This window comes from Canis aureus, chromosome 31 (genome assembly GCF_053574225.1).
Source record: "Canis aureus isolate CA01 chromosome 31, VMU_Caureus_v.1.0, whole genome shotgun sequence".
In the NCBI taxonomy this organism is placed as follows: domain Eukaryota; kingdom Metazoa; phylum Chordata; class Mammalia; order Carnivora; family Canidae; genus Canis; species Canis aureus.
In genome coordinates, this window is record NC_135641.1 from 29,889,146 (window position 1) to 29,906,850 (window position 17,705).

General features: G+C 36.0%; 1 non-coding gene across 1 annotated transcript; it reads right to left on the reverse strand.

Moving 5' to 3' along the window:
* Nucleotides 1–922: 922 nt before the first annotated feature.
* On the reverse strand, nucleotides 923–1,029 carry LOC144302770 (U6 spliceosomal RNA). The gene has a single exon (XR_013369825.1). It is a non-coding gene; the product is annotated as a U6 spliceosomal RNA (small nuclear RNA).
* Nucleotides 1,030–17,705: the final 16,676 nt, after the last annotated feature.

Below are 17,705 nucleotides of genomic sequence, written 5' to 3' on the forward strand. Positions count from 1 at the left end.
CATGTTCATCAGGGATATTGGTCTGTAATTCTCCTTTTTGGTGGGGTCTTTGTCTGGTTTTGGAATTAAGGTGATGCTGGCCTCATAGAACGAATTTGGAAGTACTCCATCTCTTTCTATCTTTCCAAACAGCTTTAGGAGAATAGGTATGGTTTCTTCTTTAAACGTTTGATAGAATTCCCCTGGGAAGCCATCTGGCCCTGGACTCTTGTGTCTTGGGAGGTTTTTGATGACTGCTTCAATTTCCTCCCTGGTTATTGGCCTGTTAAGGTTTTCTATTTCTTCCTGTTCCAGTTTTGGTAGTTTGTGGCTTTCCAGGAATGCGTCCATTTCTCCTAGATTGCCTAATTTATTGGCATATAGCTGTTCATAATATGTTTTTAAAATCGTTTGTATTTCCTTGGTGTTGGTAGTGATCTCTCCTTTCTCATTCATGATTTTATTAATTTGAGTCTTCTCTCTCTTCTTTTTAATAAGGCTGGCTAATGGTTTATCTATCTTATTAATTCTTTCAAAGAACCAACTCCTGGTTCTGTTGATCTGTTCCACAGTTCTTCTGGTCTCGATTTCATTGAGTTGTGCTCGAATCTTTATTAACTCCCTTCTTCTCTTGGGTGTAGGATCTATTTGCTGTTTTTTCTCTAGCTCCTTTATGTGTAAGGTTAGCTTTTGTATTTGAGTTCTTTCCAGTTTTTGAATGGATGCTTGTATTGCGATGTATTTCCCCCTTAGGACTGCTTTTGCTGCATCCCAAAGATTTTGGATGGTTGTATCTTCATTCTCATTAGTTTCCATGAATCTTTTTAATTCTTCCTTAATTTCCTGGTTGACCCTTTCATCTTTTAGCAGGATGGTCCTTAACCTCCACGTGTTTGAGGTCCTTCCAAACTTCTTGTTGTGATTTAGTTCTAATTTCAAGGCAAAAAATATGGAACGCTTCACGAATTTGCGTGTCATCCTTGCGCAGGGGCCATGCTAATCTTCTCTGTATCGTTCCAATTTTAGTATATGTGCTGCCGAAGCGAGCACTGACCTTACCAATTTAGGGAAAAAACTCTTTAGAGTTGTATTTAGTGGTCTTTTAAGACAACATGTGATTCAACTTTTATTTACTTTCTTCTTGGTCAAATATGTTGATTAATCTGACTTTTGGTTACAAGAGAGAAGTCATTTGAATTAACCTTTCTCTCTCTCTTTTTAAAAAAAATCTCAATTCATTCCTGTCTGGACATATGTGTCATTTGAAGAAGGATTAATGACCACAGTTACATCAACACTGATTGTAAGCCAGACACCTGATGAGGAGCTTCTCCTATGAGTATCAGAGTAAGCAGATAAAATGAAAAACTCTAACCTCCATGGCTTTCTTGGTATTAAAAAGTATAAATTTAATCATCCATTTCTTTATTTTGGCACTACTAAGAATCATGTTTTGTTTGTTTCATTTTGTTTTAATTACATTTTAACTTGAGGGACTATGTCCGTGAAATGAAGTTGATTACCAGTAGTCATTATCCAATTTTATGCAGTTGACTACAAACCATCCTAGCACCTCTTCTGTTTGCCTGGAAAGCCAATTCATTTTTTTGTGTTCATAAATAATTTCTGTGCTTTAATAATGTTTGGTGCTTCTGGTTTTAGGGTGTGATTTAAAATAAATCTAATTTATTAAAAATTTAGGGTACTTTCACAGTTGTTTGTGAATCAGGAATTAGTGTTTCCATGGAGGGATAAATCAAGGCATGGAAGGAAAGCCCATGGGCTATTTTAAAGTTAAGAAGAGATGCCTTTATAGCTTTCAAAACTGTTTGAAAATTAAATGTTTGATTTATAAGGGCTATGTACACACAGGGCTCAAATTATTTATGTATCATTTGGAAAATGTAAAATGCTTAATGTTCTGACATTATGTGATAATTGCTATTCTAATATATAGTGTCTACTAAATCTTTTTGGGAGCTGGTGAGGGTGGCATTGATATACAGGAGCACATGCTTCATGTGCTAGTAAATCATTCTTCCATTGAATTAAGGCTGAGGAAAGAGCATAGAGTGGAACTTAAAGTGATATTACAGTATCTGGTGCTGTTCTAATCAAGAAGTATATAGCAGTGCTAGTGAAAAATGGGCAGAAACACACAAAAATCCACTAAGGAGAAAATGCAATCAGAAATTTATCACTGATGCTTTTGGCAAAGTTTCCAAGAATCATGGTCATCACTAGGTAGCTGCTTTTCAAGGTCGATGCTGCCTTAATTCTATCTTTTGCATTGGTACTCCCCTGAAAACATGCATTAAAATCTGCTCCGTGTGAGTATTTATTAATTAATGAATTAGATCCCTCTGGCTCTGTCAGTAGCCAGGTAGGTGAACTTGGGTAAGTGACTTTACTCTCTAAGCTTATATTTCCATAATTATAATAGCTACCTTATGGAATTAGCATGAATAAATGAGATAATTCATGTCAAGCACCTGGCACAGGACATGGCACAAAGTAATCACTTGATATTGATGCTATCAGTATTCACCTTCTGCAGATACCTACCCATAATTATTCTGACAAAAAGTGAAAGGATATATTATAAAAGAGATTAGGGAAAGAATTATGGAGAGACTACAGAATTGGTGACTTTATCCCCGTGCTGCCAGTATTTGCAAATGGAACTCCCCAAGTAAACATAAGGGTGTAACGGGCCTAAACCTAATGTATATAAAAAAATAGTCAGCTAATTACAATTCTTTTTGAGTTATGGAAAGGAGCTCCAGCTGCACATTTCTGTATACTCTGGCCTGTACGAATATTTGTCCATGACAGTTTAGAGCTCAGTACACAGGAGAAGGGGAGTTCCCCTTAGCTACAGTTACTCTCTTTTCTTTTAATCAGAAATCAGAGTCAGGCAGTTTATCCCAATTGAGGAAAGTGATGCATAGATATGTATTGGATGTGTAGGGATAAAGAGAAATAGGGAACAAATAAGACTAGGCACTCTATGTCAATTCAATATTAGGATGGTAAATTCATTAAGCATTTTCAAGAGTTAACCCTGTGAAGAATGTTTATAATCACCAATACAGGAGAAAACCCAAAGATAGGAAAAAATCATGGACCTTCTTCTTGTAGATCTTACCACCTAATTTTTAGAAGTTCTCAGGGGTTCTAGAAATGAGAACATCTCTTTCTCTCTCGTCTTCCCCCTCCCTGACCCCACACATAAACACATAGGTGGAATGACCCATACCTCTGTATGGGGAAGGTGGTGACATTATTCATACCCATCTGGATTTCTTTGGGCTCTTTACCTTTTCCTTGTCCTTTGGTATCAGGATTATTGAAGGCTCAACTTGTTATTCTTTCAGCTGGTGCTAGGGAGAGAGAGAGAGAGAGAAAGAGGGAGAGAGATACTTTAGACTTCATTGGAACTAAGGTTATTAGCAAATTTTCTGAATTAGAGGTTCTCAAACCTTTTTATCCTTAGGACCCATTTACACTCTTAAAATTATTTTTATATGTATATATATTTTTTAAATAAATTTTTTATTGGTGTTCAATTTGTCAACATACAGAATAACACCAAGTGCTCAACCCGTCAAGTGCCCACCTCAGTGCCCATCACCCAGCCACCCCATTCCCCCACTCGCCTCCCCTTCCACTACCCCTTGTTCATTTCCCAGATTAGGAGTCTCTCATATTTTGTCTCTTTCTGATTTTTCCCACTCATTTTCTCTCCTTTCCCCTATAATCCCTTTCACTATTTATTATATTCCCCGTATGAGTGAAACCATATAATGATTGTCCTTCTCTGATTGTCTTACTTCACTCAGCACAACACCCTCTAGTTCCATCCACATTGAAACAAATAGTGGGTATTCGTTGTTTCTAATGGCTGAGTAATATTCCATTGTATATATAGACCACATCTTCTTTATCCATTCCTCTTTCAATGGACACTGAGGCTCCTTCCACAGTTTGGCTATTGTGGACATTGCTGCTGTAAACATTGGGGTGTGGGTGTCCTGCCATTTCACTGAATCTGTATCTTTGGGGTAAATCCCCAGTAGTGCAATTGCTAGGTCATAGGGTAGCTCTATTTTTAACTCTTTGAGGAACCTCCACACAGTTTTCTGGAGTGGCTGCACCAATTCACATTCCCACCAACAGTGCAAGAGGGTTCCCCTTTCTCCACATCCTCTCCAACATTTGTGGTTTCCTGTCTTGTTGATTTTCCCCTTTCTCACGGGTGTGAGGTGGTATCTCATTGTGGTTTTGATTTGTATTTCCCTGATGGCAAGTGACGCAGAGCATTTTCTCATGTGCTTGTTGGCCATGTCTATGTCTTCTTTGGTGAAATTTCTGTTCATGTCTTTTGCCCATTTCATGATTGGATTGTTTGTTTCTTTGCTGTTGAGTTTGATAAGTTCTTTATAGATCTTGGAAACTAGCCCTTTATCTGATACGGCATTTGCAAATATCTTCTCCCATTCTGTAGGTTGTCTTTCCGTAGGACTGTTTCTTTTGCTGTGCAGAAGCTTCTTATCCCGATTAAGTCCCAACAGTTCATTTTTGCTTTGTTTCCCTTGACTTCATAGATATATCTTGCAAGAAGTTGCTGTGGCCAAGTTCAAAAAGAGTGTTGCCTATGTTCTCTTTTAGGATTTTGATGGATTCTTGTCTCTCATTTAGAACTTTCATCCATTTTGAGTTTTTGTATGGTTTAAGAGAATGGTCTAGTTCCATTCTTCTGCATATGGATGTCCAAATTTCCCAGGACCATTTATTGAAGAGACTGTCCTTTTTCCAGTGGATAGTCTTTTCCTGCTTTGTCAAATATTAGTTGACCATGGAGTTGAGGGCCCATTTCTGGGTTCTCTCTTCTGTTCCATTGATCTATATGTCTGTTTTTCTGCCAGTACCACACTGTCTTGATGACTACAGTTTTGTAGTACAATCTGAAATCTGGCATTGTGATTTCCCCCGGCTCTGGTTTTCTTTTTCAATATTCCTCTGGCTATTTGGGGTCTTTTCTGATTCCACACAAATCTTAAGATGAATTATTCCAACTCTCTGAAGAAAGTCCATGGTATTTTGATAGGGATTGCATTGAATGTATAAATTGCCCTGGGTACCATTGACATTTTCACAATATTAATTCTTCCAATCCATGAACATGGAATATTTTTCCATCTCTTTGTGTCTTTCTCAATTTCTTTCAGAAGTGTTCTGTAGTTTTTAGCGTATAGATCCTTTACCCCTTTGGTTAGGTTTCTTCCTGGGTATCTTATTGTAAATGGGATTGGGTGCAATTGTAAATGGGATTGACTCCTTAATTTATCTTTCTTCAGTTTCATTGTTAGTGTAGAGAAATGCCACTGATTTCTGGGCATTGATTTTTGTATCCTGCCACATTGCCGAATTGCTGTATGAATTCTAGCAATCTTGGGGTGGAGTCTTTCAGGTTTTTTTTATTTTATTTATTTTATTTATTTTTATTTTTATTTTATTTTTTTACTTTTTTTTTCTTTCAGGTTTTTTACATACAGTATCATGTCATCTACAAAGAAGGAGAGTTTGATTTCTTTGCCAATTCGAATGCCTTTTATTTCTTTTTGTTGTCTGATTGCTGAGGCTAGGACTTCTAGTACTATGTTAAATAGCAGTGGTGAGAGTGGACATCCCTGTCGTGTTCCTGATCTTAGAGGAATGGCTCTTAGTTTTTCCCCACTGAGAATGATATTTGCTGTGGGCTTTTCGTAGATGGCTTTTAAGATGCTGAGGAATGTTCCCTCTATCCCTACACTCTGAAGAGATTTGGTCAGGAATGGATGCTGTATTTTGTCAAATGCTTTCTCTGCATCTATTGAGAGGATCATATGGTTCTTGTTTTTTCTCTTGTTGATATGACCTATCATGTTGATTCTTTTACGAGTGTTGAACCAACCTTGTATCCTGGGGATAAGTCCCACTTGGTCATGGTGAATAATCTTCTTAATGTATTGTTAGATCCTATTGGCTAGTAACTTGTTGAGAATTTTTGCATCTGTGTTCATCAGGGGTATTGTTCTATAATTCTCCTTTTTGGTGGGGTCTTTGGTTTTGGAATTAAGTTATGCTGGCCTCATAAAATGAGTTTGGAAGTATTCCATCTCTTTCTATCTTTCATAACAGCTTTAGTTGAGGTATTATTTCTTCTTTAAACGTTTGATAGAATTCCCCTGGCAGGCCACCCGGTCCTGGACTTTTGTGTCTTGGGAGATTTTTGATGACTGCTTCAATTTCCTCGTTGGTTATTGGCCTGTTCAAGTTTTCTATTTCTTCGTGTTCCAGCTTTGGTAATCTCTGGTTTTCCAGAAATACATCCATTTCTTCTAGATTGCCTAATTTATTGGTGGATAGCTGCTTATAATATGTTTTTAAAATCCTTTGTATTTCCTTGGTATTCGTTTTGATCTCTCCTCTTTCATTCATGATTTTATTAATTTGAATCTTTTTTTTTCTTTTTAATAAGGCTGGCTAATGGTTTATCTATCTTATTGATTCTTTCAAAGAACCAACTCCTGGTTTGTTGATCTGTTCCACAGTTCTTCTGGTCTCTATTTCATTGAGTTCTGCTCAAATCTTTTTTATCTTCTTCTGCTTATTGTAGGCTTTATTTGCTATCCTTTCTCCAGCTTTTTTGGTGTGGGGTTAGCTTGTGTATTTGAGTTTTTTCCAATTTTTTGAGCGATGCTTTTATTGTGACGTATTTCCCTCTTAGGACTGCTTTTGCTGTATACCAAGATTTTGAACAGTTGTATCTTCATTTTCATTAGCTTCTGTGAATCTTTTTAATTCTTCTCTAATCTCCAGGTTGACCCTTTCCTCTTTTAGCAGGATGGTCCCTAACCTCCACGTGTTTGAATTTCTTCCAAATTTCTTCTTGTGACTGAGTTCTAGTTTCAAAGCATTGTGGTCTGAAAATATGCGGGGACAATCCCAATCTTTAGGTATCGGTTGAGACCTGATTTTTTTTTTTTTGAGACCTTATTTGTGACCCAGTATGTGGTCTATTCTGGAGAAAGTTCCATGTGCACTTGAGAGGAATGTGTATTCAGTTGCATTTGGAAGGAAAATTCTGTATATATCTGCACTCTGAAAAATTATTGAGGGCGCCATAGAGCTTTTGTTTATTTGTTGTATCTATTGAGATTTACCTTCTTAGAAATTAAAATATTTATTAATTCACTTAAATTAGCACAAATAAATTCATTACCTATTACAAAAATAAAATTTTAATTAAAAAATCACATTTTTCATAACCAAATAAGAAGAGTAACATTGTTCTAATTTTTTTCCCAACTCTCTTTAATATCTGGCTTAATAGAAGGCAGTTGTATTCTCAGATTGGCTTCTAAACTCAGAATACAGTCTTACACATTAAATTAGTTCTAGAATGCTCTAATGTACAATTGTGAAAGAATGTGAGTACAAAAGACATTATTTGTCAATCAATCTTAGTATTGATTTAAAAATAGTTTCAGCCTCACTGACCCTGGTGTTGAAGGCTGGAAACATACTCCTTAAGCTAATTTTAAATGAAGGAAGAAGGGGGTTATAGTTTGAGGACCATCAGAGAGCTGGCAGGCAGTGTCAGGGACTGGAAGTTAGGGCCATGGTTCTACAATTAGAGCCCTGATACTACCACTGACTTACTAGCCATGCTACCTTGGAGAACTTATTTATGCCTCAGTTTTTCCATCTTTAAAATAACATCCTTAATAGGATTTGCCTCTAATGGCTGTTGTGAAGCTCAGTGAGATAATGTAGGCAAAGTGTTTAGCTAACAATAAGTGTTTAATATTTGCTTTGTTTCTTTGGTTTTTATTACTATTAAGGTGCCAATCCATTATGAACCTCAGTTTCCTCGTCTGCCAAATGAGACCTGTCTGGATGGTCATGAAGGTCTTACCCAGCTTTAACATTCTGTGATTTTGCTCCAAAGTCTTCCTTTCCCACATAGAGATGGGTATAGGGTGAAGGTATATACAATTTTAAGAAAAGCACTTAATTTTTTTTTGATTTTGATAATTAACCATTCTCCCATCCCCTTTTCCCCCTGACATAAATCTATTAAAAACTTTCAAAGGCTTTAAGAATAAAACTTGGTGAAAAAAAATTGTTGTTTCCTTGAGAAAAATTAAATTTAGGCCTTTCAGTTGGAGTCAATATAGATATCAGAGCAAAAAGAAATTTGAAAGTTTGTTTCCAGGTCCCATGGTGGTTTCAGGTCCAAGTTATAATAAAGTTTATCTCATGTCTAAATTTAATTGAAAGGTAAATGAAACTATTTTGAGAGATGTTGCTGACTCCTCAGTTTATGAAATACACAGAGTAGGTAATGACCTTTTAAATGGAAAAGGAACATAAGGACCCTGGATTCATAGAGCAGGGATAGAAGAGAAAAAAACAGAGATGAAAAAAACATATTGAAAGGCAAACGTTAGACCTGCAGTTTGATTGAGGACCCAGATCAAAATAAATCAATACAAATGCTTTGGTGTATTTTTTTCTCCATTTTCACTTAAGTAGTAGTCTCTAATACAATGACAAGCAGGCACAAAGCATATTAGAAAGGAAATAAGACAAATGGTCTCAGAAGTAATAGGAAGTGTAGCACATGTTGCATGCTTAGTTTAAATATACTGGAGCCTTGTTACAAGAGTCCTGTGGGAAGACATGAGGATTTGCATATAAAGACTTTATTGCAAGGGGATCCTTTGAGGAAATCTTGAGAACACCATAGCTAAAGCATTATTGCTTGTCATGGCTCTCAGGGACAGTATAATAGCAAGGCTTGACTTTGGTGTGGAAATGTGCTAGGATCCAAATCATAGAAACTTATATTGATAACAAGAAATAATATCATGATGACAAACATAATGGGATAATGCTAAAATCATACATTTAGAAATGACTATCAGGATAGCAACTTTAGAGATTGTAGATAGTCATTTACCTGATATGAAATCATATTGGTAATTTTGATACTACTGACATTACTAGAGTGGTACTTAATGTCAACTTTTCCATCAAAAGCTGTTTGACACAATAATGAAAAACATAAGGTCTTGCAGGGTAAGGAATGAGCTCAGATTGAACCAGCAAACCATTTCTGACAGAGATGTGTTTGTGCTCAAAATAAAAGGATAATAACTATAATTAGATAAAATAAGAACTCTTTTACTTGTAATCACTGAAAAAATGAATAATATTTTTCATCTTTTAAAAAATATGTAGATATGAAAGAGCCAAATCTGTTATTTTGCCCTTTGCAACCTGCAATGATTATCTCTTGACCTTATCCTATATGGAACTAGAAGTTAGCCACTTGCAATTTGTTTTTTTTTTGTTTTTTTGTTTTTTTAAATTTTTATTTATTTATGATAGGCACACAGTGAGAGAGAGAGAGGCAGAGACACAGGCAGAGGGAGAAGCAGGCTCCATGCACCGGGAGCCTGACGTGGGATTTGATCCTGGGTCTCCAGGATCGCGCCCTGGGCCAAAGGCAGGCGCTAAACCACTGCGCCACCCAGGGATCCCCACCACTTGCAATTTGTTTCCTTGTCAAAGCTGTTATCTGCCTGAGTCTCTCATCTATCCCCAAAAGTATATGGAAAGAGTGCTGATGGCAGAGGGTCACAAGTACACCCCATGGGTCCCTCTTTTTGTGTTAAGCAAATATATTCCCAATTCTGCCCCCACACAACTCTCCTAAACTGGAGACACTCAACTCTGACCTATCCTTTTCAGAGAGCTGGGAAGTGGTTTTGTGGTTACATGGTGCTATGGCAGGTATGAGACACTGATAGCTGTGTCTGGGAGAAGGCGTCCAGACAAGGGCCCATCAAAATGGCAAGAGGGAATGAATAGCAAGAGAAGTAACATCTTTTCTCTCCAGAGGACTCAGTGAATTGACCAGCGGGAAGACAGACCGCTATTGATGCAATTAGAAGGTGCCTAGCATCCTTTTGGACACACATTTGGTGCTTGAGCATCCTTTTGGTGCTTAAAAAATAGTTTGATTGAAGCCCTCAGACAAGTACACTGAGCAGGACACATATATGTAATATATTTCTTTGATGATTAATTCAGAGAAAAGACTACAAACTGGTTTCTTTTCTTTATTTATACAGTAGGCAATCTGCTTCGGAAAGTATGACATTTAAATTCCAGTTCTGTCTGTCCTTTGTGATAACTGGCACTTTAGCAAAACTCTACTGAAATAGGAAGGGTGGTATGTTCACTTTCTTAAAACTGCTGGAGAGAACTTAGAGAGGAGTGTCCTATATTGACTTCAGTATGGATTTGTGGAAGTATCTCAACTTCTCTGTTATTTTTCATATTTCAAAATTAGATGCTTTCCTATGGGAGATATTTCCAGTGGTTAGCTCACTTATATCTAGTTCTTTTCACCATTTGGGTATGTGAAAGGTTTGCATTTTCCAACTTGTTTTGCAGTTCAGTAGGACCATGAAACCAATATTGGCCAACGAGTCATGGGTAGAAGTAAAGTGTGTCATTTCTAATCAGAACATTTCATTAATAGTGGAAGACCTCTAGCGTTCTTTTGCCTGTGTTGCTGCAACTAGGAATGTTCCAGATGGAGCTTCCATAATCCTGGGTACTAGTGAGAAGCTATAGAACAGAGCTCCTTCCCCACCTTCACCTGTGCCGTCGTCAGTGCCAGCTGGATATATAATGTGAGCAAAGAATAAAGTTTTGTTTCAAATCTCTAGGATATAAATATCAGTTGTCACCATAGTATAACTTAATCTGATTGATACATGCCAATTGCTTGATTCTTCAACTAAAGGATTATTTCATTAGTTTTTAATCTTTTTTTTTTTTTTTGATAGGCCCCTGGTTCTTAGGCTTTAGAATGCATCAGAATCACATCCTGCTTGTTTGATTTGCAGATTCCTGGGCCTTACTTCCAGAGGGTCAGACCTGATATGTCTCCCTGAATTCTAGGAATCTGCTTTTTAAAACTAACAAACAAACAAAACGCAGGGTTTTTAAATTATTCTGATTCAGGAGGGAGGACCACACTTCAAGAAATGTTGTAAATCTGTATCATGCTATAAAGACTCTAGCTGTTATTTCTCAAGTTCTCCTACTCAAATATGTTCAGATATTAGTAAAAGGTTAAAGGCATTTAGGGTAGGAATAAGCATAACGAGTATAAAGTTCACCAGCTCTCTTTTAAGGCTGCATGAAGTAAAGATAAAGTGAAGACACAGGAGTAGTGATTAATAGATCCAAATACTTTCTTTTTTTTTTAATAAAATAATTTTTTTTGGTGTTCAAATACTTTCTAAATGAGAATTCTAAAGATTGTAAATCATTTGAAAATTGAAGTGATGACCTGGAAAACAAGTCAAAATTAAGAAATATCAAGTAAGAAATGGATTTGAAGAAGGGAAAATAGAAAGCATTGAGATAACTCCCTCGTAGTTGATTTGGGAGGGAGATGGAGAGTAGGAGCCAGAGGGATGTTAGACTCTATATTAAAGGGCCAGAGAAGGAGAAGCTTGTGTTTAGCTCCACTTGTGGGCTTTGTTCTGTATCTAGAATTCTGAGATTGACTCAATGTCTTGATATAGTACTGTCATTTACTAAGGTTGTGGGTTTCTATGGCTCTCCTGTATATATGCACAATGCATGTGTTAATAAACTTCTGTTTATTTTCTTCTTGTTGATGTATCTTTTGTCAGTCTAATTTACAGAGCTCTAAGATGGGATTTTTTCCTTTCCCTAAAACAAGATGTCCTATTTTTTTGTGCCATAATTTTAATGATTTTTTATGTACTTGAGAGAGAGAGCATGAGCAGGGTGAGAGGCAGAGGGAAAAGCAGACACACTGCTGAGCAGATAGTCTGATGCTGTGTGGGGCTGGATCCCAAGACCCAGGGATCATGACCTGAGCTGAAGGCAGATGCTTAACCAACTGAGCCACTCAACTGAGCCCTTTAATCTCAATGATTTTTAACCCATATAATTTAGAAGGAAAATTTTTGTTTCAAGAGAGAAAAAAACAAGTTAACCTAGAATATGCAGAAAAAAGTGATTGCACAGATGTGTCGTGTGTGCATGCATGTTTAAATGTCATATACTTAAAGTCCAGGGGTATTTGAGTTCAGGTATGACTAGAGTTATATACTCAGTGCTGAAGAATCTGTTTTCCTTAGTCCTGCTTTCTTCTCGGTTGTTTTTCTCCATTAGATTCTCCTTAAGTGATGGTAAATATTCTCTTGACTTACGTTCTTCTAGATTAGCAAAATCAGTGGAAGGAGAGTACCAATTTCTCTGGAATTCTAGCAGAAGTCTTGGGCTGATGTCTGTTAGCTCTGACTGGCCTATTTTGAGTCCTATTCCATCCTTGAATCAGTTACTGTGAACAGTCAGGTGGATTATGCTAACTGACCAGGTCTTGGCTATGTACCCACTCCTCAGTATTGAAGGTGGGGTGAATTTCACCTGAACCATATGAAAAAAGACTAGGGAAGGGAGTGGTTCCCCAAAGGAAAATCAGAATATTCTTACCAGAAAAGGGAAAAATAGAAGACAAAACTCCAAACTGTCCACAGCAGAAGGTATACTAAAATCTCCTGCTTAAGAGTGAAATTTGAGGTTTTTAGGTTCTAATAAATAGCCAAGAGAGGATAAGAATTGGATTTACTTCTTTCTCACCACTTTATTAACCAGTCCATATAGGAAGTGAAAAAAAAAATGCAGTTCTCAGGAGTAACATCCTTTATTTGACCTGATTTAGGAATCTTGAGAGAATTTGCATAATAGGATTAATGTTGCTTCTTATTAGTGCTACATAGGCTGAAGCTCTTCAGGATTTCTATTATAAACTTCTACTTTACTCTAATATCTATAGGGAAGGAAAACTTTTTGCTTATTCCCTGCTAGGTTTTTTGGTTGATCTAATACTTAAATTGACATGAGACAAAGTAACAGGAGAAAATTTAATTTTGAATGTATGAGTTCATAAAAATATGACACTCAAGTAAGTAGCTTAGAAAGGCAACTTTTATACTTTTTAAAGAAACAATTATTTGTGAAGAATTGACCAAGAGATTTGGATTTGGAGTAACAAATTAATGAAAAAGTAACAAGATTTGTTTATGCAGCCTTCTCGGCCCTGAATTCCTTATCTTTAGCAATAAAGATAACTTCTATCCTTCAGGTACAGGGACAGTACCCTTCACATGGGAATATATTTCCTGCTTTTGGGAGGCAAAAGAAGGTCAGAGTGTCTTTCTTGCACCAGGTGTTTAAGTAACTTAAATTAAAAATGATCAACGTGCCAAAGTGGCATATTTTGACGTGGCATATTTTGCTTCTCCTCATATCCAAACTTGTCACTTTTGCCAATGAGACATATATTGTCCTACGCAGAGTTCATCATGTATTTCATTTTTTTTTATGTCATGCAAGATTCTTCACTGTTTTTTATAATTAAAGGCAGCTTTCATTGTTTCATTATTGTTTTTAAAGATGTAATTTACCATTATATTGAGGAAATTCCACTGAAAATAAAAACTCTACGGAAATTTTCTTTGACAGAATCTTTTACAGTCTTAAGTGTAATATTAATAAAGTGGGCTCTGGTTAAACCCCAGCCCCCACTGAATGAATTGGGTGACCCTGGGTGAGTTACTTAGCCTCAAGTGTAAAATGGAGTAAGATGAGAACCTGTCTCCTAGAGTTGCATGAGGATTAAAAAAGTGAATGCATGTAAAGACCTTAGACTAGTGTCTGGCATATTGTTAGAATTTGATAGATATTAATTATTCTAACCTTTTAGATGTAGATGACCTGAATTGTTAATTCCTTTCACACAATTCTTTGATAATTTTATGTGCAGGTTTTGGAACTGCTGGTTTGAGATTTGCAACCTAAATATTTCTTACCCCATTCTTTATAAAAAATTCCACACTGGGATGAAGTTTGAAGTGAAACAAATTCTAACTTCCAAATGGTTATAGTTATCATGAAAAAGAAAAATAACCAAAAAATTGTTTTTTAAAAAAAGCAGTTAACTCTTCATTATTGACAAAAATAAAAAACCAGGCATTTAAACACATAAGCAATTGGAGAAACTGATTAACGTACTTAAGATACAAAATATTCAGAAGCATGTGGGTGATGTAGTTTGTTCAGTTTTGGACTCTTGGTTTTGGCTGGGTTCATGATCCTCTGGGTCCTGGGATCCAGCCCTGCTTTGCGCTCCATGCTCAGCTTGGAATCTGCTTGATTTTCTCTCTCGTTCTGCTTCTCCCCAACCCTACACATTCTCTCCCTCTCTTTCAAATGAATACATTAATCTTTAAAAAGAAAGATACAAAACTTTCAAAGGTATACATATTGTAAACTTCTCATGTAAATAATTACTCTCAAGGGGGAAGAGATGAAGGAGGAAAAAGAGTAGGAGAGACTATATGCCAGATTGGGGCCTGGTTAATTGTATGTTGATCTCTTCTTCATCTCAGATTCTACTCTTTGGTGTTTCTGATCCCAGGTTTGTGATCTGATGACTTCTTCGTATCTTCCTTTTCTGGCTTCATGATGCTGAACTGCTTCTGAATCTGATTTGCTCTGACATAACACTTCAGGCATGTACCCCAAAGTGGATGTTTCAACCTAGGATCCAGTCCTGCTGAAACAAGGAGCACATTTGGTGAGTTCAGAGAAGGAAAAAAATTCCTTTTTGAGTTGTTTAACTAAATTGAGCTTTCAGTCCAAGAGAGTGGTAGGCCTGATATTTCCATTAGCAAATAATTTCAATAGACCAGTGAAAATATTGCAGTTTAAGAATTCATCTGATATCAGCACAGCATCACAATTAATAAGACCATCCTTCAGTTGGTTAGTTTAGTCAAAATATCACTTGTACTGAGTTTTTAACTAAATTGGCCCATGTGGTATTTGCTTTTATCTTTTTTGCTACAAGGTTTTATGCTTGAAATTTGTGGATTTTACCAAGAGAAGTATTTGATATCTTGGCATCAATGACCAGGTTTCTACCAGATCTGTATAAAAGTAGAGCACAACCCAAATAATTTATTAAAGTAAAACAAAATTATTAATGGGTCTCTAACTTTTTATGTGGAAAAGCGATTTATAATATAAGTCAAAATTTAAAGAATGTCTAATGTAATGGGCTTTGCCATCTATTCTTGCTTACTTTACCCTGATTTTCCCCAATTGGCTTTAAAAAGAAAGCTTTTAAAAGTCATTTTTAAGTTTTTTTGTTTTAAAATTATAAAAGTGATAAATGTGGAACACCATGAAGCTATTAGAAGCAACAGACAAGATTTGCACATAATATGACATATCTTAATGTAGTTCTGAATGAAAACAATAAAAATGAAATGAAATATCATAATACCACTTATGTAATTTAAAATACATATATAAAAGCAACAATACATTTTACTACATAGAACAAGGATTTCCTATGGGAAAGGAATGGAAGTAAAAAGATTAAAAAACAAGCAGATAAGAAAGAGGCCTTGTAAGAACAAATAATGACAATGTACATGCTCCTATAGACCAGTAAAAAAAAAAATAAGTGTAATAAATACTTACTATAAAAGGAAAATACAAACTTAATCCATTAATTTGGTTCTATAAAGTAATCACCGTTGACATTTATCTATTCATTTACAGCCTTTTCCTTTTTCTTTTTTCAAGAGAAAAATCTCTAAGGCTTTCTATATGGTTTTCTGAGGATAAAAAGATATAGACACATTCATAGCAATTTGAAATTTGTACTTAACTATTACCTCTTTTCAGGTAACATACAAGCTGCTTTACTGTTTTATCTGTTTTCACCCCCTCCTAATTTACCATTTCCCCCTTCTTTCTGTCTTCATGGAGAACATCTGAGTTGAAATGTTCAGGGATGGTTGAATCTCAAGAGAAGGGCCTAGATGATGATAATGATATGAGTGGTATCAGTTTTTAAATGCCATTCATTTAAGTGAGAGAAAGACAAATACCAAATGATTTCACTCAGATGTGGAATTTAAGATACAAAACAAAAGAAACCAAATACAACAAGACGAATAAAAAAAAAAAAAAGACTCTTAAATACAAATAATAAACTGATGGTTGCCAGAGGGGAGGTAGGTTGGGGGATGGGTGAAATAGATAAAAGTGATTAAGAAATACAAATTTCCAGTTATAAGATAAATAATGGAGATGGAAAGTATAGCATATGGAATATAGTCAATAAGGTTGTAATAATGTTTGGTGACAGACGGTGACTACACTTATTCTGTTGAACACTGGGTAATGTATAGAATAATTTTCTCTTTTTTTAGTAAAGTTGACATTAGTTTCAGGTATGTAAAGTAGTAATTGGACAAGTTTATACATTATGCTAAGCTTATCATAGGTGTAGCTACTGTCTGTCACCATACGTCGACATTACAATATCACTGACTCTGCTTTTTAGTCCCATGAATTATTCATTCTGTAACTGGGAGCCTGTATATTCTACTCCCTTTCACCCATTTTGCATGCATACATAAACATACACACACACCATTTCTTCCTTATCCTTTTTTTTAAAGATGTTATTTATTTATTCATGAGAGACACAGAGAGACAGAGACACAGGCAGAGGGAGAAGCAGGCTCCGTGTAGGGAGCCTGATGTGGGACTCGATCCAGGGACCCCAGGATCATGCCCTGGGCCAAAGGCAAGCGCCAAACTGCTGAGCCACCCAGGGATTCCCCCCTTCCTTATCCTTTTATCTGTTATTGACCACTTAGGTTGCTTTCCTATGTAGGTTATTGAAAAATAAATATGCACTCCTATGTTTACTGCAGCATTCTTTTTGAATTAGTGCTTGCATTTTCTTTGGGTAAATACCCAATAGTGAAATTACTGGATCATATGTTATTTCTATTTTTAATTTTTTGAGGAACCTCCATACTGTTTTTCACAGCAGCTGCACCAATTTACATTCCTACCAACAGTGGATGAGGGTTCCTTTCTCCCCACATCTTCACCAAAACTTGTTATTTGTGTGTGTGTGTGTGTTTAATTTTAGCCGTCTGACTGGTAATATCTCATTGTGGTTTTGCTTTGCATTTTCCTGAGGTAATGAGTGATGTTGAGCATCTTTCCCCATGTGTCTGTTGGCCATAATTATGTCTTCTTTGGAAAAATGACTATTCAGGTCCTCTGACCATTTTAAATTGGATACTATTTTGGTGTTGAGTTGTAGAAGTTCTTTATATATTTTGGGTATTAACCCCTTATCAGATGTATCATTTGCAAATATCTTCTCCTATTCAGTAGATTACATTTTTGTTTTGTTGATGGTTTCCTTCACTGTGCAAAAGCTTTTTATTTTGGGATAGCCCCAATGGTTTATTTTTGCTTTGCTTTCTCTTGCCTTAGGATATATATCTAGAAAAATGTTGCTACAATTGATGTCAGAGAGATTACTACCTATGCTCTCTTTTAAGAATTTTATGGTTTCAGTTCTCATACTTAAGTATTTAATCCATTTTGAGTTTATTTTTGTGTATGGCGTTAAAAACTGGTTCAGTTTCATTCTTTTACATGTACCTGTCCAGTTTTCCAAGTACCATTTATTGAAGAAACTGTTCATTTCCCTTTTTTCTTTTTTTTTTGTATATATTTTT